The following is a 23,004-nucleotide window of genomic DNA, read 5'->3' as shown; positions in this document are numbered from 1 at the left end:
ATCATAATCCTTTTTTTTATTCAATCATTCTAGAAGTTTTAAAACTAAAATATAATCCATCATAATCAAATTCACATTTCAAAACTCTCAAAATTCAACCATTCAATAATCACAATTACTCACACGTATAAGCCCATATATAATCTAACCGACTTTTAATAAAGGATTCCAATTAATTCTACGTGAAATTCATAAAGACTTTTTGTTATACACTTAATTTCATATATAATCTAATCTAACTTTTAATAATGTATATATGTGTGGACGCTCGGAGGACAAAAGTGAAATTGCACTAATTTTAAAGTTATTTCACTAAATTTGTGAAAATAACGTTAAAACCGGCGGACGGTTAATCATGCATCATCATCATGTGGTGGCGTTGATAGCAGAAAGACAAAAGGGAACATGCACTAAACAGTCTTTGTCCCGATTGCTGAGTGTTATGTGCCTTATGTCCAAGGCTTGATGCAAAACTACTATCGAGTCGGGGTCTTACTGATAGCAGCCTCTACATCTTACTTTCCTCAGAGTCTATCTTAGCTTTGCTATTTGTGGGATTTACTGGGTATGATGATGATGATGATTTAGTATATGTAATTAGATTTATTCAACCCGTATAATACACGGGGTTTATAAAAATATAATTTTTTTATTATTTAGTTTATAAAATTACATTTATCCAACCCGTGTAATATACAAGGTTACAAAATTACATTTATTTAACCCGTGTAATACACAGTGTTTTTAAAGATATAACTTTTTTTATTATTTAGTATATATAATTAGATTTATTCAACCCGTACAATACACGATTTTTTATTATTTGGTATACAAAATTACATTTATTCAGTACAATACATGAGGTTCTTAGAGATATAACTTTTTTATTATTTAATATATAAAATTACATTTGTTCAAACCGTGTAATAAACGAGATTTTTAAAGAATAATTGTTTTAATTTAGTATATAAAATTATATTTATTCAACCCGTGTAACACACGGGGTTCTAACCTAGTTTTATATAAGATAAGTAGGAAAGATAGGTATTTGTTTTAAAAATATATTAAATTTACAATTTGGATTTGAGGATAATATTTTATTAAAAGTATGAAGATTTAATATTAATTTATTATTATTTAGTTAATATAAAATAAGTATAGATTTTTCAATAAATGACACGTGTACAAAAGTTGGTTTATTTTATTATATTTATGAAGAATTTGAAATTGGAAAATAATTGACAAGAATTTGCACATGGATGACGTTAATCCCTTGGCTTTTTTCAGGCTTGCAACGGTTTTCACCAAAAAAATTGCACATGGATAGGACATTTGTAGTAGTGTTTGTTAGGATACCCATTGTACGAGTTCATAAAGAACCTTAGATACCAAATTACAAAGAGATATTAGATTTTAATAATTTTAATTATTTGTTGTTAGTCGCTAACAGTTTAAACTTAAAAAATAATCACTGTTAATCCCAACTATTAACATATTAGCCTCCAATAAACCCTAACTAACCGAATCTTAATGTCGCTAGTCTCCGGTCGCCGAAAACCCGTTTTTGGCTGGAAAAGGTTTTCTAAAGGTCCGATCTAAGGTTATAAAGAGAGTTGGGACGAAAATGTTGAGTTTTCTGGCCAAAAAGTTGAGATTCCGGACAAAATGAAGTTTTCCGGTGAAAAATGAGTTTTTCGGCAACTTCAATAATTTGGGCTTTTACTAGAAAGCAATAAGGTTATAAAGAGGTTTGGGACGAAAATGTTAAGTTTTCCGGCCAAAAGTGAGTTTTCCGGCCAAAAACGTTTTTCCAGCGACTAGAGACTAACGGCACTACGGTTATATAAGTTGGGAGTGTTGGCGGCCAATGACTCATAATTAGGATTATTAAAATCCAATATTCCAATTACAAATTACCCCACACTATTCATAAAACCTTCAGTTTGTTTATAGGTATAACTAGGCTTGAGACCCTCGCTTCGCAAGGGAACAAACCATTTTGTCATAGATTTGACACCCTCACTTCACAACTGAAAGGAACCTATTTTTCAAAGACGCAAATCAAACACACAATTAAAAATAACATTAAACTAACGTAAAAAGAGATTCATAAAAAAGTATTAAAGTAACGTTAAACAAACATAAAAAAAGATTCATAAAAAAGGTATAAAACCGAGGAAAAAAGTAAAAGAAGTGGTTATCCCCTTCCATCTTAACATGTATGTAGTGGTTATCGTTAACATGTGCAAGCGTTATGAATAGTGGTTGTCGATCAGCCGGAGGACTCAATATCGGGAAGAAAGTGGAACTCCCATCGATGCTTAATAGGTGCACCCCGATACAGTACCTTTGTGCAATAAGAAGCCCTACGTGGGGGAAGTCCATCCAGTGACTCGGCGGACAACCGGACACTGAATCCCAAATTAGGCCCTCACGATGCCTGATAAAATATCCTTCATCCCATGCTTCAAATATTGGCAACCAGGTCGATTCGTTCTTATCCATCTCTTGCACAAGGTCTCTTCGAATGTGCCCCCATAAACGTTCTCCCATACCTAAGCCCACAGCCACAGACCGAAACCCACAATGACCATCCGACCTCACATCTTGTATGCATGACATGTGCGGGTGAAACATTGACGGAAGGGCAGACTTAAACTGTTTGATGATTTCCACGTTCTCGTCCCCAACTATTAACGAAAAACCGTTATCATCTCGTATCTCTTTCTTTTAGAACTCGTTGAACGGCTTCGGCCCGTTTTGGGCTTTTGAAACCTTATAACCGACTGTTGAGAGGCCTGTGAAGGAACGTACGAGCTGTGGCGGGTGTAACCGTAATTACTTTGTCGGGAACCTTCAAAGCACGCATATGCATCACCGAAGTAGCTTCTCCTCAATTCTTCGTCTATACGAGTGGCCTCGTCCAACCTTTGTTGTACTTGCTTTGTTGTTGGTCGACCATGAGTATTTTGTTGGACAGCCGGTGATTTCTTGGTAGATTTGGTTGGAGCCAACACCGCTTTAATCTTTGATAACAAGCTTTTTTTTTCTGAGTAGGGGGTGCGACTCTAATTGTTGTCTAACAATATTGAGCTCTTCGACCACATCAACGTCATCATCTATCAATTTACAAGGTTGGAAGTTAAGCTTTCGCCAGATGACGTCTATGTCTTCGAGTTGAATCGGACGCTCTGCATGGTTAAAAACAATATTGTTTAAGCCACATGATTAACAAACATATATCACACAAGTGTTATACGTTTAACAATTATTACCTGCACGCAGGTACTTTTCCAGCTTACAAGCACATGGCAACCCACAGCTGTACCACATCTGGCAACCACATGATGAATGATAGCGCTGCAAGACGTCTATCTTCCTAAGTAGCTCTCCACTCAACAAGTCAAGGGCTATATGGGAAAATTTTCCATGTAGGTGGTCAAACAACGGGTTGCTGTGGTGGTTCATTATTTTTTCTTCGATGCTTTCTCGAAAACTCCTCATTATTTCACCGTACTGTGTTTCAACTATATCCTGGACATAGCCAACTATACGGTCCAGCGAGCTCCTATCTAGGACATATCTCTTTAAGTTGTCGTGTTGGCTCTCAACTCTTTTTGTGGTACGGTTACCAAAGTTGCGACTCTTATTAGTCCACACAAGACGAACATTTCCTTATAATCTTTCAGCTAGTTATCATACACGTACTTGAAGACCCCTAAAAAGTAAAAATAATTACTAAATGTAAATAGGTGAGTCATATATTATTAAAAAAAAAACTTCCTTGAACGTCTGCACTCCACAAGTCGCTTTTGCAGGTTGTGTAAGTGGTACTCGTATATGGGTACTGATGGAGACTCACACAATGACCCCCAAAATGAGAGAAATTTTGTCAATCTTCTTCTATGAAGGTACTCTTGTAGTGCTTTATAATATTCTGTTGTATGTGAAACCTGCAGAGAAGCCTAGAGGCGTCTGGAAATACTTTAGCACACGTGCTCATTAGGGCCAGGTCTCTATCCCTTACAATCGCACGTGACTCCATACATTCATCCAACATTGACTTGATCCTCTCAAGCACCCATACAAAGTTATCACTCTGTTCTTTACAGATAACGGCATACGCGATACAAAACGAATGGTTGGTAGGCGTCATACCAACAATCTGGACGAATGGCATATTGTATATGTTTGTCTTGTACATCGAATTGATCAGCAAGACGTGGGGGAATGCATGTCACATATCACTCGAGTATGGATGAACAAAGAAGATCTCTGTTACGACCTCTGTTCCGGGTTCCTACCATGTCTCGTAAATAAATTCGTTTTTTATCAAGATGTTTTCTAGTGACTGCATGGGAGTCAATTCGTATCTTCGTTCGGCTCTAATCTTCTATACAACGTTTTGAACGTCTTTCTGAACATGAAACCTGCCAGGGTCTTGCTTCCTTATTGTTTGAAAATGTTTGCGCGGCTCCATGTTTTGAGCTGTCAACTGCTCAATCAGTTTGTATTCGTTTGGACTAAACCTTCGCACAAACGCGTGGGCCGATAGGTCCTCACAAAGTTCGTGGTTATGTTCAATGTTTCCCCCTTTTATCTCCCAGATTTCATACGGATGGTCTCGCACCGCCAGCAGGTAAAACGGGCAACCGGTTTTTTTTGCTTCCGGCTTTTCTAACCGTTGCTGTAGTATGGTGCTCACCACCATGGTCACATTCATGCCATACCCTCCCGGTCCTTCCCCCGATTTTCTTTGATCGACAGGTCACAATAACAAAACCATCCGCGTTTGCCATTTCTTGTGTCCATTTTTTAGTTCGTCTAAGGAGTTGAAAACCTGTAACATCGACAGGGTTAGGTTAGATTTTATATTTATTATTACTATAAAAGTTATTATACTAAAAATAATAATTTTTATTTTTATTATAAAAGTTATTATAATAATACAAATTTTAATAATAATAATAACAATAATAATAATAACAACAACAACAACAACAATTTTAATGTTGTAAATAAAGCTATTGGACCCAGACCCGTGGTGCTGGTGAAATATTGTAAATAAAGCTATGGTTAGTCTGATGTAATGTTGTATCGTTTAAGTTCCAATGGTTTAGTTTTACGATCTTGATACCACCCGGCCAACGGGCCAATAACCAAACTTGGGTCTGCCACCCTTCACAAAAATCACCGTTGTTCATTCCTTGAAAACCACTAATGTGATAATCGATATTCCCTCGCTCTCACTAGAACCTGAATTGGAGCAGATCATGGCTATGATATAATGGACAAGCCAATTTTCATCCTCTTTGCAACTCCCTGATTCAAGTTTCACACAATTGCACTTTGACTCCATAATCAACAATCGAGTACGTGACTCAACAACAAAGTATTTCACGGTGTTAAACATCGGTTCCAAGAGTCTTTGTGGCCTCTGGACAAAATATACTTAAACAAGCTCAAAGTAAATTGTTTTAAAAATAGATAAACATATAATAAATAGGCCCACTTCTATCACTACAAGAAAAAGATCCTATAGGGATGGCATTTTCTTTTGACTTGTAAAGAGGACATGTCCTCTCTATAAGCCTTTTTCACCTGTAGAGACGACATGTCGTTTCTACAACATATTGTCTCTATAGCCCCGTCCCTATAAGTCACCCAAGTCATTTCTATAAGTGTCGGCTATAGATGAGTTTGTAGTCTGATTAGAAATTTAGAACCGAGCTACATAAGCTTCTCAATTATGTCCGAAAGGATTATGTCCCTTGCAATCCATACGATTCCCAAAGAACACCAAGTTCCACATCCCCCTTAGAAAGAACAATCCCAATGTTCTGAGAGCTATTCCAAAGAGGATTTCTTTTGAAATTATTGGAGAGAACAACAGCAAGTCCTGTTGCAGCACTTGGTTCAACTGCAACCTTAAATATCTCATAACAATATCGCATTGCTTCAAGAATCTCAACATCGTCGATTATGATGATGTCATCAACCAGATCACGTACAATTGGCCTACATAAATACTTACACTTTAGACAAATAAAAAGTTAATTTGCAGTCAAATGTGGAAGATGAAGTGTAATTCGAACTATAATCCTGAGGCTATAATAAGGTATATTAAACCAAGTTTTTTTCGTCAGCCCTTATTGGTTTGCAAAATCCTGAGGCTAGGGGTGTTCAAAAAAATCCGTATCCAAAACCGAATCCGAAATATCCAAAAATCCGTATCCGAATATCCGAAATTTTGGATATCCGAAAACCGGATAATCCGAATTTTCGGATTCAGATATTAATTTCAAAAATTTTGGATAATCCGATTATCCGATATCCGAAAACTTATTTTTTTTTATAAATATATATCGTATATGAGCATTATATTTTGTTTGAAATATAGTAAAAATAGTAAATAATCGGATTCAGATGTGGATTTATGAATGTTTTTAGTTTTTAATGTTGGAAATTTGGAAAATCGAATATAAGTTTAGTTTTAATCTATGCACAAAATATTTTTTTTTATAAATTCAGATATCCGTTTGGATATCCAAATCCGTATCCAAAATTTCGGATATCCGAAAACCGGATATCCGAAATTTCGGATACGGATTCTGTTATCAATATTCACTATCCAAATATTCGGATATTCGGTTTTCGGATATCTGAAAACCGGATAAACCGATCTTGAACACCCCTAGATAAGGCTAATCTTCTTTCTATAGATGTATTACTTAAATTAACAAGATGTGAGAAGTATTCCTTGGGTGTGTTTGGCATGGTGTATTTAAAGTGATTATTTTACTAATTCCTTTTCAAGTTGTTGATAACCAATTTCTACTGCTTGAGTGTAGTGAGATTGTTTTTAATAATATGTTTAGGAAAAACAACATATAATAACATCCAACCTGTTTTGCAAAAACTGAATATCCATCTATGATTACTCTTATCACATATTCACTTACAACTATGAATGTAAGTGGAACTCTAAAACTGAATTTGCTTGTTTTTGGCACTTAATGTTATGTGTGTGACTATTGAATTTAATGTATGTTTTTGGTACTAGTTATTATGCGTGTGATTTTATTACCAGGTGATATCTCCCATGGAAGCTCGAAGCCATCAGTAATTGTGTTGGTGTGACTCAAGGTTATAAGTCTACCACATGCTTTTGATTGTGCTGCATCATCGGCTCCTTTTGGCTCAGCACCCAAGACCCGTATGGCTGGATTCCTTGACTTGGCTCCAACAACTACCCAAGAAATTAAACCACCACCTACAAGTTTCAACTTCGCGTAAACAATAAGGAAACCAAACAAACAGCTTAACAGCATAAGATTCATAGATGATAGCGGAATATAAAAACCACTTATTGGAACTATTAGTGTGTCGAGTTCTGGGGCTTGATCAAGAAATTCGAGTGACAATGTATCCTGACCACTTTAGAAAAAAAAAACAAGAAAACATTGGATGACTGTATATCAAACTTATAAATTACAAATGATATTTAAATCAGCTAAAAATGGGGAGTTGTTTTATGCATGTTACTACAAATTCAAACTTAAATTTTCTTTTAATTTTTAATTTTTGGTTTCTTGAAAAACTAACAGCATGCTTATGTGCGACCTGAAAGTCAAATGCCGTTCTAACTTGTTTAACTAGTCAAATGTCTAAATAGTTTGCAAGAACAGGTGAGCTGAAATTCTGAATAGATATTGGAAATAGATCCTTATATTTTACAAGCAACTTGTTCTCAAATGCAATTGTTCAAAGATTCAAACACTTAAAATATTAAATAAATACTAGTTACCTTATGTGTCACACCCCGATATTTCCACGTATTACCGGTGGGCCCGGTGGGGAGTATCGTGACGTAGTTGATATCATCATAGTCAAAATCAAAATTTTAAATGCACAGCGGAAGCAAAAGATGAATGACATTACAAACCGAAAATATAGTAACATCAAAGTATTACAACCGGACTGTAAAGGATCCACAGGTGGATCGAAAGATAAAAAAAAATGATGTTCAACAGACTTTAGCATCTTGAGCTTGCAAGACTTGATTAATGATGCCAGGAGTAACCAGCCTATTTCGTCTAGTACCTGCACTTAGCCTTTTTTGGGAAAATACGTCAGTTTACACTGGTAAATACTCATTTTGAAAAGAGTTTAAGAAAATTAGTTTGAATGCACATGGCACAAAATATCTTTTATAACTTGGGACAATTATTTAAAAATAATCTTGTATACAGTTTTACTTATTTGTCGTCCGTCAGGGCCGGTTTATAGAGCCGGACAAGATTAACTGACACGCCATAGGTATAATGCCCACAAGGTTTATTCCTTTAAGTGGATTACCAGTTTTTACATAATGCAACTGTCAGGTGTATGTCTACACCCCGTGCTTAGGTCGTGGCCATTTCTTTGAATGATGCCAAGGATATCCGGGACATGGTCATTTAACCCCCAAAGGCCATACACCAAATAATACAGATTAAAACATGTTATGTAAATACATTAATCACAATACGATTTAAATGACTACATACCCTACCAAGCGGTATTATTGTAATACCGTATCCCAAGCCCGTATAGGGAAAATAAGTTAAAAGTATTTACCTTAGCAACAGCAAGTGCACGTAGCTTTTACCCGGCTCCTAATCTGGAACGGAGGTTTTTAATAACCTATTAAATTCCTAACGGGTCTTTAATTAAGCCTAAACTTAGACCGGTTAGTTTTAAAGGAAGTTACGGTTCAAAACGCAAGATTAAGCGAAAGACCGGAATAGAATGTGATTTAGACCCGACAAGTTTGAAGACTTGTATAATATGGGTAACCTAAACACATTCCGGATTTTGAGACAAAAATGATAAGGTTTGACCCGTTTCGGCTAATTTATGCAAACTAGTCAAATAAACTGATCCGAACGCGAAAAGTGCGTAACGGGTAACCAAATGAGTCATGAACAGGTTTCCTAAGTTAATATGCCTTAAATATGTTGTGATATCAGTAGGATACCTTCCATTATGCCCAAAATGAATTTAAACTCAAATTATGCCCCGTAGGGGTATTTTGATCATTTTAAAGCTCATAAAAGAGATTAATTACAAATCTGAGTTTTAGGTCTGATATAATCAGTAAAAATATTCATTTTTATAAATCATAACAGTAGGGTGTTACATATATGTGAAATTTATCTTTTATAACCAAATTATGCACCGAAGGGGCATTTTGGTAATTTCACATAAACTTAAAAGGTCAAAACTGGAAATATGAGTTTAAAACTTTTGTTTACTGTTAAAGTATAAAAATTTACTTAAAATATCAGTAGGCATCAAACCTTATATGTTAAAAATAGTTTTAACTTATACTATGCGTTAAAAACGCTTAAAAAGGCGATTTTAAGCAATTTCCGGGTTTTATAAGAAAAGCTGATATTTTTATTATTCCAGAAAGCTTAAAATGTTTTATTTATCATATAAAATCAGTAGCAAAAGGTTTGGTCAAAATGTTTTGTAAAACTCATTTTACAGGCCAAAAGGGCAAAACCGACAATTACCGAATAAAGCTTAGAACCCTGTGTTATGCTCAGCCTAAAAATAAATAAAAAAAATCTTCAAATATTCCAAAATATTATTTTATATCAGTAGGTAAAAAGTTTGGTATCAAAAATCTGGTTTAGATAGGCTATATGCTAATTATGCCGTTAAATTAATAAAAAGCTCTTCATTTACGCTAATGAGCATAACTCCTAATCTAGACCTTAAACTGATGTGAAAATTTAGGGACATGTTTATATTTCAGTAATAAAGGTTTCCATCTTTTCACATTTTTAAAAATATCATTTTAAGGTCAAAAGGGCATAATGGTCAACAATTAAGCATATAACGGAAACATGCAAATGATTTGGATAACTAATGAACGAGGTTGTATTATCACGGAGGGTTATACTAACATGTAACCTGGCCCTAATAAAGCTCTAAGGCATTTCTAAACTATGCCCTAATGGGTCAGAACTGAAAGTCAAAGCAAAAGTCCACTTATGCGACTTTTGGTTCTAAACCGAGCTTAAACTGAAAATTGTCGGGTTGTTCATGTTAAGACATGTTCTTACATTAATTACCAAGTTATAAGAGTGATAAAACAGGTTGCATGGCTTCTACATTGTTAATTATGTGATTATTTGAAAATAAGCTTTCTGTTGACTTTTTATAATTAGCTTTGACCTGACAATTGACCTACTTAGAGTGGGAATCAGAGGGTACCCTTTTAAGGGTTTATTACCCGCATAATTACCAACTTATAGGTACTTTCAATTCGAGAATTGACTGGACCATTAGTGATTAATCACTAAGTCAAACCTTAATTACGATGGGTTTGACTTTAGGCCATTAAACTAATAAAACTGAATTAAGAGAGGTTAAGGACACTTACAAAGGTCCTAAGTATGATTATGGATCCTAAGGAAACTTGCTTGCTGACCAGGGAGCTCCAGAAATCCTCAGAATGAAGTTTCAAATGATGTGCGCAAAAGTTTGCAAGTGAACCTCTATATATATAAACTTTGATCTCATAGGATCATGCCAAACAACTCTACAATTGTTATGAGATGTAACGCCCTGTGTTTTGTACTTTCTATTTATAGCTTGTCTTACTCGTGTTGCTAATTTTGGAAGCTTTGTATCATTGTACTCGTTCCTTCTAGTACTCGTTGTAAACTCGAGATTTTGATCATGAATGAAAACTTGCATTTCCTTGTTACATACTATACATACACCATAATACGATTAATCATGAGATCATTTGATACTTCTTTGTGATACTTACAAACATATGTTGAACTTGTAAATATGTGACATATACTTGTTACTTACAAACATGTTACATACTTGTACATTACACTTTTTGCCTAGTTAAATCATGTTTTATTTCATATTTCACCTTGTTACAAGTTAGGGGAAACATTGTTGCATATTATTACACAACTTAACTAACAAAATTACTCATTATAATGTTTTAAAAAAATAAAGAAACATGGCAGCCCAAATTCAGCAAAATTCAGCCCCATATAGTTGGGTTTTGTGGGCTAGTTTCAAGGTGTAACCCCTTCTAAACACTTCCAAAGCCCAACCCATTGAAACCCTAATCCTTCCCCCTATAAATACCACTTATAACCAGCCTCCCTACCACTTTTGCAACACTAAAAACTCTCAAAACATCCTCCAAACCGTAGCTGAAAGCAAATGTTCGAGTAGATTGACACCCCTTCACGAAAATGAGCATAACTCACTCAATTCTTATCCGATTCACTCGATTCTTTTTCCTACTTGCTTGTATAATCATGGGGTTCGATTCCTAGACTTCTCCTTGGAGAAATCAGACCTGGAAATGCCCCGAAATAGTCCATAAACTTTCTGTTTGTTTTTATGTTCATCAAAAACTTGTTTAAATCTATGCAACTTGTGTCCAACACATCTCATACCTATGTCCTAATGCTTACAACTTATCCCATGGTTGGTTAAGCTTAAAAACAAGGTTGAGACATCTAAATCAGAGGTTAAAACCTCATAAACTTTCTGTTTTTAATTAGGGTTTTACCCACAAGTAATGTTCAAGTGTGAAACTTGTTGAATGTGTGATGGTTGGATTAGCTTGGGCTATCCTTCATAAGAATCCACTCATTACTTGATGTTTTGCTATAGATTAGTTGTTGTTAATACCTTGATACTTGTATGTTCATGACCCTCCTTGTTGTTTATAACAACAAGTGTAGTGGTGAACAATAGAGGTGCCTAAATGGAAGCTTGTTCTTCCTACCTCATGTATGTATTCTATGACACAAAGAGGTACCTAAATGGAGACATTAATCTCCTACCTCATGCTTGAATCATAAGACTTGTAAACTATATAATATCTAAGTTATTCTATATGTATACATCTAAGTAACTAAGACTTGATGATGACTTAATAGTTATTTGTTAAGTGGACGTTACATCATCTATGACCATGCCCTTGTTACGACTCTAATGGATCTTAGAATCCATGAAATCATACCAACTCTTTTGAGTTTCAATAGTGTCAAGAACAAGAGTTATGCGTACAAGATGATTATTTTCACCTATGTTACTTTCTATATATTAAAAACTCCGAATCTATAATCTTCCGTTATACGCCAAACTCACACACCTACGTTTCCTTGTGTAGAAGGACAAGGTGCTCCGAACTAATTCATCTACAAACTTGCTCTCGGAATTTCAAGTCATCACTTGTAAACCGTGAGTATACTCGTACTTTTCCCCTTTTTACTTTTACTACTTTTGGGGTGTAACATGTTTACCTATTGAAACTTACACACGAACTTTTGTCTAAACACATGAACATTCCTATAACATGCTTGTATATGTGATGACTTGATACTTTAAATTTGGGTGATTCTTATGTGTTGAACTTATCATTAACTTCGTACGAGCCAAACCTTGACATATGTAGCGCTATAGGATTAACGACCCGCCTCTACTGAAACTTTGGTTATGTCATGAGCAAGTTGCGTTTTCTTGGTTTGATATGTTATACACATGCCATATTTAATGTTTATCTTGAATCGCATGCTTGCTATGAGGAATTGTTCACACTTTTATCTTATGCTATGTATGTACCAAACTTGTATACTCGCCTTTGCTTTTGCATTGAATTATTTTAAACATGTTACAGGTTGATGAGGACGATGCTAAGAAAAGAAATAGCGTTGATGCCTAGATACACATATAGACGTTAGGGTTTAATATGTTGTATCAAATTTTGTTATGTTATCATGTTGTTTCGTTAAACTTGTTGTATTTGAATTTCTTGTAATGTTGACTATTTGAAGTTATGAAATGAAATGAAATTTGGATTTTCTAAATATTGTCACAAATAGCGTTATGATGTCTCTAGCAATCTTCACACTTCGTCTCATCCCGATGTTTCCGCCATTGGTTGGGGTGTGACAGATTGGTATCAGAGCCATAACTATAGGGAATTAGGAAAATTGCCATGCTTTTGCCCTAGTCTATAGTTTTAGGAACTTTGTCTCTTATTTGTTGTTTAAAACATTTGTGCTCTATCTTACATGCTTCCTAGCTACACTTCTTGTTAATAAATTTATGTGCCTTTCCTAAGGCTAACACGAATACACTTTTGCTATTTTATACTCTTGTAACATCAACGAGACAACTTTACCAAAATAGGCGTGAAACCCACAATTTGGTAAACGACTCTCACTCTACCTTTAATCTATTTTTGCACGAAATTTCACCATTAAGCTAGGAGTGACATCCACAACTTAATGGTAATTTCCATTTCAACTCTAGTGGACCCTTGTCAAAGTGTCAAAATTTTATTTTGGCCGACAAGTACCAACCACATTTAGGGTACGAAATCGTCAAGTTAGGGGTGAAACCCGCATCTTGTCGATTAAGTCCCATTCCTTGATTTTTTTTATTCTCGCCAAAGTCCCGAATGTTCCAATCATTTAGAGATGTGTAGTAACCGGAAGGGTAAGATACCGTTAATCGCTTCTCGACGAGAGTATCTTACTTATAGGCCAAGGCACAATATCTCTAAATCGAAAGGACTTTCGACCCACTTTGGAATTGTCGACGTTTCTCTACCCGAAACATTCCTATGTTTTATTGAGCCTCTCTTTTATGTATCTCAATTTATATGTGATTTTATACTTGAACGTTCATTCATTTCGAAATGTCGTTTTAATCATGTCGCACATTATCGCAATCACAAACAATAATAATTCTCATGAACCAACTAAATTTATATTTTCCTATTCGCAACTTATGTGCTATACATGTTGAATGTGTGTTGGAAACTTATGCTTTATGTGAACTTTACTTGGTACTTGAACATCTACTTGCTTTGCATACACAAACCTTGTTTTCAATTAATGATCAAAGTCTCATCCTTTCCCTTCTCTTTCAAATCTTTTAGATGTCTTCTAGTTCATCCAAGAAACTCAAGTCAAAGAAGGGTTCGACCTCCTCCGCCATGTCCCAAAAGGATTGTATGAAGTTTATGGCTAAACAATTTGCAAAGGTCCTACCCGACATTGTTAGCAAGATCCAAACCGATTCACCCCATGGTTCGGTCGACTCAAAGGCCGACAAACCCAAATCGACCTTCCAATTTAAGCACTTCATGGCTTGTAAACCCTTAGAATTTACCGGCAAGAATGGCGCTACCGCCATGATGAATTGGTTTGACTCCATCGAGCTTACCTTCTTACAAAGTGGTTGCCCTGACGAGTTGAGAACATTGAATGCAACCGGTGTGTTTCGTGAAAAGGCACTTGAGTGGTGGACAACTGAGCGTAACAAGAGAGGAAACGAGGTCGCACACGCTATGCCGTGGGACGATCTCAAACAACTTATGAAGGATCACTTTTGTCCCCCTCACGAACTCCAAAAGATGGAAAATGAATTCTGGAACCTCACGCAAAAAGGGAGTGACATGGATGGTTTGATTACACGCTTCAAACAGCTTAGTGTTCTATGCCCTGGTCAAGTAGAAACCGCCCCCAAAACCGTGGCCAAGTTCATTCGTTGTGTTGCACCTTCCTTAACAAACCATCTTGCATCTGCCAACCCTCAAACCATTGAAGACGCGTACCGCATAGCTACCGAACTTAACAACAATTGTGTTCTTCATGGAACCTTTGACAAGGTTTCAACAAAGAATGCGCACCAAGCCACCATTGACTCCCCTAATGAGTCTAAACCCTCCCAGCAATCTAAGAGAAACCAAGGCAAGAAGCGGAAGGCTTCAAGCCAAAACTGCGCGGTCGTCACTCCGCCAAACCCACAACCCCTTCAAACTGTGCCTGCTTTCGATGGTGAACGCAAGGTTTATACTGGAACGCACCCAAAGTGCGACAAATGCCGATATCATCACCCCCCAAACGCTCATTGTCGAAAGTGTGACAAGTGTGGCCGGTATGGGCATCTCTCGCCATACTGTCGTATCCCCCCACAGGCCTACCAAAACCAAGCTCTTTTGGCTCCAAATCAAGTCGCTCCTGTGCGAGCATGCTTCACGTGTGGTGATACCAACCACATGGCCAATGTGTGTCCTCAACGATATCAACCACAACAACCTCGACAGCAACAACCACAGCCACAACCCCAACAACAACAACAGGTTCAAGAACCCGCTAGGGGTCGAGCTTTCCTTCTCACCACAGCTCAGGCTCAAAATGCAAACGACGTCATCACTGGTACGTTTCTCATTAACCATGTCTATGCTTCATGCCTATTTGATACTGGTGCCGATAAAAGTTTTGTGTCGTTAGAATTCGAGTCTTTGCTCAAGTGTAAACGCTCTAAGTTGCCAAAATCTTTCGCTGTCGAAGTTGCTAATGGTAAAACCGTCAATGTCAATTCTGTTCTCTCCAATTGTTCTCTAATCCTTAACGATCATACGTTCTCAATCGATCTCATACCTATGCAAATGGGTAGTTTCGACGTCATAGTAGGTATGGACTGGCTTAGGCGAGTTCGTGCTGAAGTTGTCTGTTCTGAGAAGTTTATTCGCTTGCCTCTTCCAAATGGTGATTCTCTACACGTCTATGGTGAAAAGCCTTCTCAAGGCCTTAAGCTTATGTCATGCATCAAGGCAAACAAGTGCTTACGCAAGGGTACCTTCGCCTTTCTCGCCCACATCGTGGAAAAGAAGGATAAAGGCCCAAGCATAAGTGACGTTCCTGTTGTACGTGACTTTCCGGATGTATTTCCCGAAGACCTTCCTGGTCCTCCTCCTGCTCGTTCTGTCGATTTTCGCATCGATTTAGTGCCTGGCGCTACGCCTGTCGCTAAGTCCCCCTATCGTTTAGCACCCTCTGAGATGCAAGAGCTCTCGAGTCAACTTCAAGAGCTTCTTAACAAAGGCTTCATACGCCCTAGTACTTCTCCTTGGGGCGCTCCCGTTTTATTCGTCAAGAAGAAAGATGGGTCCTTTCGTATGTGTATTGACTATCGTGAGCTCAACAAGCTTACTATCAAGAATCGATACCCTCTTCCTCGCATTGATGACCTCTTCGATCAATTGCAAGGCGCAACCTGCTTTTCAAAGATCGATCTTCGTTCTGGGTATCATCAACTTCGAGTACTCGAAGAAGATGTGCCTAAAACCGCCTTTCGTACGCGTTATGGTCATTATGAGTTCGTGGTCATGCCCTTTGGTTTGACCAACGCACCTGCTGTCTTTATGGACTTAATGAACCGCGTGTGCAAAGCATACTTGGACCGTTTTGTGATCGTCTTCATCGACGATATCCTCATCTATTCCAAGACGCAAGCAGAGCATGAGCAACACTTGCGCCTTATTCTTGAACTCCTTCGTACTGAACACCTATATGCCAAATTCTCCAAGTGTGAATTTTGGTTACAAGAAGTTCAATTCCTTGGTCACACTGTCAACAAACTTGGTATTCACGTTGATCCCGCAAAAATCGAAGCTGTGAAAAATTGGGTCGCACCTAAATCTCCGTCCGAAATCCGTTCATTTCTTGGTCTTGCTGGTTACTACCGTCGTTTTATCTCCAACTTTTCGAAAACCGCTGTTCCTTTGACCTCCTTGACTCAAAAAGAGAGACCTTTTGTTTGGGGTCCCGAACAAGAAGAGTCTTTTCAAACGCTCAAGGACATGCTTTGCAATGCTCCTATCCTAACGCTTCCTGATGGTAACGATGATTTTGTCGTGTATTGCGACGCTTCAAACCTTGGTCTTGGTTGTGTCCTTATGCAACGTGACAAAGTTATCGCTTACGCATCGAGGCAACTCAAAATTCATGAGAAAAACTATACTACTCACGACCTTGAACTTGGTGCGGTCGTTTTTGCATTGAAGATTTGGCGACACTACCTTTATGGTACTAAATGTGTAGTCTTCACCGACCATAAGAGCCTTCAACACATCTTCAATCAAAAGGAACTAAACATGCGTCAACGTCGTTGGGTGGAATTGTTAAACGACTATGATTGCGAAATCAAATACCACCCGGGTAAGGCGAATGTAGTAGCCGACGCCCTTAGTCGTAAAACTCACGTCCAAAGTATCCGTTGTTTCCAACTCGTCCACGATCTTCAAAAATCGCATACGTAACGCCCAGTATACATCCGTTAATGAGGGTAACCTCTACAACGAAATGCAATGTGGTGCTGAGAATAGTCTCGTGTCCAAACCCGATGGTATTCTATACTATCTCAATCGCATCTGGATTCCCAATCGTGACGATCTTCGCAATTTCCTGATGAAGGAGGCCCATAACACGAAATATTCTATTCACCCTGGTGCTGATAAGATGTACCATGATATGCGTACTTCCTATTGGTGGCCTGGAATGAAGAAGGATATAGCCACCTTCGTTTCTAAATGTCTTACGTGTTCCAAAGTAAAAGCCGAACATCAACTTCCCTCTGGCTTGCTCGAACAACCAATAATTCCCGTTTGGAAGTGGGAGAGCATTGCCATCGATTTCATCACTAAGCTTCCTCGCACTACAGCTGGTCATGACAGCATATGGGTCGTCGTTGACCGATTGACCAAATCAGCTCACTTCCTCCCCATTCGTGAAGACTTCAAAGTCGAGAAATTGGCTAAAGTCTACATGAAGGAAATCATCTGTCGTCACGGGACGCCCATTGATATCATTTCTGATCGTGATGCTCGTTTTACGTCTCGTCTTTGGGAAACTTTTCAATCTGCTATGGGTACTAAGCTTAACCTTAGCACCGCCTTCCATCCTCAGACTGACGGTCAAACCGAGCGTACTATCCAAACCTTAGAGGATATGCTTCGTTCATGCGTAATAGATTTTGGTGGCAACTGGGATTCATACTTGCCCTTGGCTGAATTCTCGTACAATAACAGCTATCACACGAGTATCCAAATGGCTCCTTTCGAAGCATTGTATGGTCGCAAGTGCCGTTCGCCTATTTCTTGGCACGAGATTGGTCAAGCCCAAATCACCGGTCCCGAGCTTATACAAGAGGCTACGGACAAGATTTTACAGGTTCGAGACAACTTATTGAAAGCCAGGAACCGACAGAAGAGTTACGCTGACAAAGGACGCAAACCTATGGAATTCGAGACAGGTGACAACGTGCTTCTCAAGGTATCCCCTTGGAAAGGCGTGGTTCGATTTGGCAAGAAAGGGAAACTCGCACCTCGCTACGTTGGTCCTTTCAAGATTCTCGAAAGGATTGGCAAGGTTGCGTATAGACTGGACCTGCCTGAAGGACTCAGCAATGTACACCCTGTCTTCCATGTGTCCAACTTAAAGAAATGTCTAGCTGACGAAGGACTCCACGTTCCTCTCGAAGACCTGCAAGTCAACGAAACGCTTCATTTTGTGGAAAAACCGGTCGAAATCGTGGACCAAGGAACCAAGCAATTGAGGCGCAGTCGAATTCCTATTGTCAAAGTTCGATGGGAAGGAAAACGTGGCGCTGAATTTACTTTGGAGCTCGAAAGCGAAATGAAATCGAAATATCCTCATCTTTTCCCTAAGTCTTCCTAAATTTCGGGACGAAATTTCCTAAAGGAGGGGAGACTGTAACGCCCTGTGTTTTGTACTTTCTATTTATAGCTTGTCTTACTCATGTTGCTAATTTTGGAAGCTTTGTATCATTGTACTCGTTCCTTCTAGTACTCGTTGTAAACTCGAGATTTTGATCATGAATGAAAACTTGCATTTCCTTGTTACATACTATACATACACCATAATACGATTAATCATGAGATCATTTGATACTTCTTTGTGATACTTACAAACATATGTTGAACTTGTAAATATGTGACATATACTTGTTACTTACAAACATGTTACATACTTGTACATTACACTTTTTGCCTAGTTAAATCATGTTTTATTTCATATTTCACCTTGTTACAAGTTAGGGGAAACATTGTTGCATATTATTACACAACTTAACTAACAAAATTACTCATTATAATGTTTTAAAAAAATAAAGAAACATGGCAGCCCAAATTCAACAAAATTCAGCCCCATATAGTTGGGTTTTGTGGGCTAGTTTCAAGGTGTAACCCCTTCTAAACACTTCCAAAGCCCAACCCATTGAAACCCTAATCCTTCCCCCTATAAATACCACTTATAACCAGCCTCCCTACCACTTTTGCAACACTAAAAACTCTCAAAACGTCCTCCAAACCGTAGCTGAAAGCAAAGGTTCGAGTAGATTGACACCCCTTCACGAAAATGAGCATAACTCACTCAATTCTTATCCGATTCACTCGATTCTTTTTCCTACTTGCTTGTATAATCATGGGGTTCGATTCCTAGACTTCTCCTTGGAGAAATCAGACCTGGAAATGCCCCGAAATAGTCCATAAACTTTCTGTTTGTTTTTATGTTCATCAAAAACTTGTTTAAATCTATGCAACTTGTGTCCAACACATCTCATACCTATGTCCTAATGCTTACAACTTATCCCATGGTTGGTTAAGCTTAAAAACAAGGTTGAGACATCTAAATCAGAGGTTAAAACCTCATAAACTTTCTGTTTTTAATTAGGGTTTTACCCACAAGTAATGTTCAAGTGTGAAACTTGTTGAATGTGTGATGGTTGGATTAGCTTGGGCTATCCTTCATAAGAATCCACTCATTACTTGATGTTTTGCTATAGATTAGTTGTTGTTAATACCTTGATACTTGTATGTTCATGACCCTCCTTGTTGTTTATAACAACAAGTGTAGTGGTGAACAATAGAGGTGCCTAAATGGAAGCTTGTTCTTCCTACCTCATGTATGTATTCTATGACACAAAGAGGTACCTAAATGGAGACATTAATCTCCTACCTCATGCTTGAATCATAAGACTTGTAAACTATATAATATCTAAGTTATTCTATATGTATACATCTAAGTAACTAAGACTTGATGATGACTTAATAGTTATTTGTTAAGTGGACGTTACATCATCTATGACCATGCCCTTGTTACGACTCTAATGGATCTTAGAATCCATGAAATCATACCAACTCTTTTGAGTTTCAATAGTGTCAAGAACAAGAGTTATGCGTACAAGATGATTATTTTCACCTATGTTACTTTCTATATATTAAAAACTCCGAATCTATAATCTTCCGTTATACGCCAAACTCACACACCTACGTTTCCTTGTGTAGAAGGACAAGGTGCTCCGAACTAATTCATCTACAAACTTGCTCTCGGAATTTCAAGTCATCACTTGTAAACCGTGAGTATACTCGTACTTTTCCCCTTTTTACTTTTACTACTTTTGGGGTGTAACATGTTTACCTATTGAAACTTACACACGAACTTTTGTCTAAACACATGAACATTCCTATAACATGCTTGTATATGTGATGACTTGATACTTTAAATTTGGGTGATTCTTATGTGTTGAACTTATCATTAACTTCGTACGAGCCAAACCTTGACATATGTAGCGCTATAGGATTAACGACCCGCCTCTACTGAAACTTTGGTTATGTCATGAGCAAGTTGCGTTTTCTTGGTTTGATATGTTATACACATGCCATATTTAATGTTTATCTTGAATCGCATGCTTGCTATGAGGAATTGTTCACACTTTTATCTTATGCTATGTATGTACCAAACTTGTATACTCGCCTTTGCTTTTGCATTGAATTATTTTAAACATGTTACAGGTTGATGAGGACGATGCTAAGAAAAGAAATAGCGTTGATGCCTAGATACACATATAGACGTTAGGGTTTAATATGTTGTATCAAATTTTGTTATGTTATCATGTTGTTTCGTTAAACTTGTTGTATTTGAATTTCTTGTAATGTTGACTATTTGAAGTTATGAAATGAAATGAAATTTGGATTTTCTAAATATTGTCACAAATAGCGTTATGATGTCTCTAGCAATCTTCACACTTCGTCTCATCCCGATGTTTCCGCCATTGGTTGGGGTGTGACATGAGATCCTCCCAGGTGTCCCTATAATGCCAAAAACTAGTTGCAAGGTCCCTGATTTTCGAAAACCATTCTTATAAGGCGGTGTAACTTGTTATACAGGCATCTGTCCAAAATTCTGCCCAGTTACAGGTCTTACGGACCGTAAGCCTTAGGCTTTGCGGCCCGTAACCGCTTTTCAGAAACCAACGCCCAGGTCCGCTCCCTTACGACCGTAAGGGTCTACCTTTGCGGTCCGTAAGCATTCATCAGAAGACAAAAATTTGTAAACTTTGAAGTTTTGTCCATGCAACTTTGTAATACCGAATCTCATGCTTTCTTTTCAGTGTAGGGACCATGAAATCAGACTTTGCATGTCTCTGCATGTGTTGCCATGCACAATTTGCCATCTTGGATTCTTGTGGGAGGGTCTTGAATATGATATTGTCGAAAACTCTCCTAACATCCATTTCTTTGAGGTTTTAATTAATTATTACTAATGATAACCGGATTTGAAATTCATATAAATCAGATGTTTATTTATATTAAGGTTTGGAATTTATAATTAGGTCGCTCAGAGGCATTTATTAACATGTCGACACCTTTAAATCCTATCATACATCTTTTAACTTGATCCGGGTTCCTGACACGTTTGCCTTACATGACACGTGTCTTTATTTTATTGGGCAAGAATTTACGAGGTGTTACATTATGATACGAGCATCATTAGACGAAGGAACGAGAACAGCTCCAGTTTCAGATAATACCTTGTTTGCCATCTCTTGTCTAGATTTCATAGTAGCCTCACTGAAGATGACATGACCTCCATAACATTTCACATTCTCTACCTTGCATTTTGGTGCATTATTTGGTACCACTACATATGCGGGAATTCCTCGAATTTTTGCAGCCAAAGCTAGTGTCGCAGCATGATTACCACTATTTAAGAGAGAAAGAGAGAGAGAGAACGAATGTTTGAAATCATAATATTAAGCTTCTAAGGGAAACTTATGCTTAAATTAGTTGTGAAATTTACTAGTTTAGATTTTAGAATGTGAACAATTTTATGTTACATTAATTTACTTATAGGTTAAAACATATTTAACTTTATGTATGTCTTATATATATAATAGGAAATCTAAAGGTCTGGTCTGGTAATTTTATTCAGTCGCTTTTTGCTATAAATTGTAAACCAAACCATTTGTTGCGGCTTGAGAGTACGGAACCGACAGACCCAGTGTTACCAAAAAAACAACAACTGTGAAACCTAACCATTGGCCGGTTTGAAACCGAACCATGAACACCCCTAGCTTAAACGAGTGATTTTGAATGAGTGAAGATGCGCGCATTTGAACATTAGTATGTTTGACCAGAACTTTTAAAGTATACTGGGTATGATTGTTGTTGTTGCTTCAAAGTATCAGTCATCTAGTCATCTTATCTGCTGTGTGTTACGACTCCTTTGGCTGCTTGAGCTTCATCGAGAGAGAAGATATTGTTTGATGCACCTCTGAATTTAAATGTGCCACTGATAATCATCAAAGAAAACGCGTTAACTAACATGCCCATTTCTAGATAACAAAAATGGATCGAGAAGACATCTCTTTACCTCTTTTGAAAGCATTCACATTTAAAAAATAGTGTTTTTCCTGCAACTGAATTTAAGGCTGATGAATGCATCATAGGAGTCAAATTAGCATGGTCCTTGATTACGGCTTGTGCCTTTATTATTGTATCTGTTGGATCAAAGAAGCAATAAACACAATTCAATCATTCGAATTAATCCATAGCAACCGCATATATCTTATATGTCATTGTTATATATTATATGAGTTAATGCAACAAAAAAAAAAAAAAACAATTATGTGAGAAACTAACATTTTATTCAAACACTCAAGTTGGGATCAAAGTAGGATGGATGAAAAGCACAAACCTATAGAAACGATGGATTCACATATGAATAACTCCATGTTTGAGCAATCTATGCATCAAACACGCAGTGGAAATCGAATAATGCTTGGAAATATCGGAAGATGGTAGTAGGGGTGGTG

The 23,004-nt window shown here is 37.4% G+C and overlaps 1 pseudogene; it reads right to left on the bottom strand.

The window, feature by feature from the left end:
• Nucleotides 1–16: 16 nt before the first annotated feature.
• On the bottom strand, nt 17–22,923 carry LOC110913278 (annotated as a pseudogene).
• Nucleotides 22,924–23,004: the final 81 nt, after the last annotated feature.

Source organism: Helianthus annuus, chromosome 15 (genome assembly GCF_002127325.2).
Source record: "Helianthus annuus cultivar XRQ/B chromosome 15, HanXRQr2.0-SUNRISE, whole genome shotgun sequence".
Lineage (NCBI taxonomy): Eukaryota > Viridiplantae > Streptophyta > Magnoliopsida > Asterales > Asteraceae > Helianthus > Helianthus annuus.
Note: the sequence above shows the minus strand (reverse complement) of the source record. Positions and strands in the feature narration are given on the sequence as shown.